At 37.2% G+C, this 2,255-nt stretch overlaps 1 non-coding gene across 1 annotated transcript; it reads left to right on the top strand.

The window, feature by feature from the left end:
- Positions 1 to 1,294: 1,294 nt before the first annotated feature.
- On the top strand, positions 1,295 to 1,398 carry LOC115067505. Its single transcript, XR_003846921.1, has one exon. It is a non-coding gene; the product is annotated as a U6 spliceosomal RNA (small nuclear RNA).
- The last annotated feature ends 857 nt before the right edge of the window (positions 1,399 to 2,255 follow it).

Raw genomic sequence — 2,255 nt, 5'->3', positions numbered from 1 at the left:
AATAGCATTGCTAATCACCAGTTGTGAGGCAATATAGAAAAGGTATAATTTTAATATTTAATATTCAGACCAATCTGGCTTCATAGTATTTTCCCCATTCCCTTTAGGTTCAGCTAAAAGTCCTATGAAACACAGAGAAGCTTGAAATTCAGAGGTAAAGTCAAATCAGCTAGGGACCTCATTGCCTGAGGACCCACACACTGATGAGTTTGTTAGGTTTCCCTTTGGGCTCATGTACCCACGGATGAACCCAAAATGCCAGTGGAGCAAACAAAAAGATATAAGGAAAACCCTCCACTTCTAGCCAAACAGTGGAGAGAGAGAAAAAAATAATCTATGACAAAAATGTTTGAACAAGCTTCATCCTCTCCCGACAAAGAACCATAAACATGGCAGCAGCTCCATCATCCATCAGTCCTGTGCACAACAGCCCAAGAGAAATATTCTACTCAGCTTTGGTTTGATATGTGATACTTGACCCACACTCAGCCATTTATGTGTTGGAGATTTGGTTTATGTAACAATGTGATATGTGATGGGAGCAATAACAGGTAGGCATAACATTTAAATATTCACTCTTATACAACAATACCCAACATTGTCAAAATGTCAATGATCATACCAAGAATCAGAACATTTCTCAACTCAAATAATAAATTAGAATCATCAGTAATATGGCACAGAAGTAATATGGAACAGATAGAAATTATCTGATAATGACTGTAAAGCAGTCAATACAAAATTTTTTCAACAAACAAATCATAACTTGCTTAAAACGTGTGAAAAACTGAGCCGAGAATGCAGCTCAGTTGATAGAGTGCTTGCTTAGCATAGATGATGTTCTATCCCCAGCACCACATAAAACCAGCATAGTGACTCATATGTAAAAGCTCAACATTCAGGAAGTAGAGGTCAGGTGTTCAAGTTCATCATCAGCTACACAGTGAATTCAAGGACAGCCTGGCCTACATGATACTCTGTCTCAAAGACCAAATATACAGGCTAGAGACATGGCTCAGCAGTTAAGGGCACAGGCTGCTTTTCAAGAGGACATGAGTTCACTTCCCAGCACTCATATGGCTGTTAACAACTGTCCATAACTCCAGTTCCAGGGTATTTGATACCATCTCTGGCCTCTACAGGCACTGCACACATGTGGTGCATTTACATGCAGGCAAAACAGCCATATACAAAAAAATAAAAGATAAATGAAGACCAAACAAAATAAAAACTTAAACATACAAAAAGAAAAATATAAGAAGTAATAGGAAACAAATGTAAGCTATAAAGAGGAGTGCTCACTTTGGCAGCACATACATTAAAATTAGAATCATATAGAGATTAGCATGATCCCTGCACAGGGATGATGTAACAATTCATGAAACCTTCCACATTTTTCTCTCTTAAAGAAAGAACCAATTGGAAGTTCCAGGATTTCAAAGTAAAGTGTAAATTGGAAGAAAACCTTCATTAGCTTGATATTGGAGAGGACTGAGGAAATAATTAGTGAATCAGAGCAATAAAAACAAAGAGAAATTGCACTGAAAGAAAAGTGTAAAGAGTTTCAGACACTTGCAGAACTGTAACAAAAGACACTACATTTGCATATCAGAACTCTCTTCTCTAAAGGCAAAGGGGGTAGTAAGTAATTTTTGGTAATATTATTTATACAAATACTGGGTAAAAGAGATTCCAAAATAGTAGGAAATATAAATAACTTCATTAAAGACAAGAAGACATATATAATGGTCAAATGGAAATTACACAACCAAAAAAAGTATCAATCTAAGCAATAAGTTTATGTTTGTACAAATAGGCTAGGTGTCAGGACAGGAGATCAGTGAATGGATATTTTGTACATAGAAAATACTGAGGTTGAAGCAAAAAAAAGACAAAGTTTGACTTTTAAAAATAAATGCATAAGATACACTCAAATTGAAAGGAGAAGAGCTAACATTCTCGTAAGCCCATTAAAAGAACAAAAGAGAAACGCATATACGGTGCCTGAATATTTGTCTATACGTATACGTGGGGGCTGTATGGCAAGGAACAGAAGTGTCAGCAAGACAGGAGAGACCTCCCTTTGAGTGGTTGGTCACTGTGGTCCAAGAGACTCCCCAAATAACACAGGCTATTGCCAGAGCTCTTGATTATATCCCCAAACTGGAAGATAAGACCCTGCTGCTGAAGGCAGGACATACTTCAGAAATAGGACTCAGAGAAATGGAGCAGGAACTGACCTGGAAGTATTCTAC

The sequence above is a fragment of the Nannospalax galili genome, unplaced genomic scaffold, assembly GCF_000622305.1.
Source record: "Nannospalax galili isolate Female #2095 unplaced genomic scaffold, S.galili_v1.0 scaffold4530, whole genome shotgun sequence".
Taxonomy (NCBI): domain Eukaryota; kingdom Metazoa; phylum Chordata; class Mammalia; order Rodentia; family Spalacidae; genus Nannospalax; species Nannospalax galili.
This window is presented reverse-complemented; position numbering and strand designations above follow the sequence as displayed.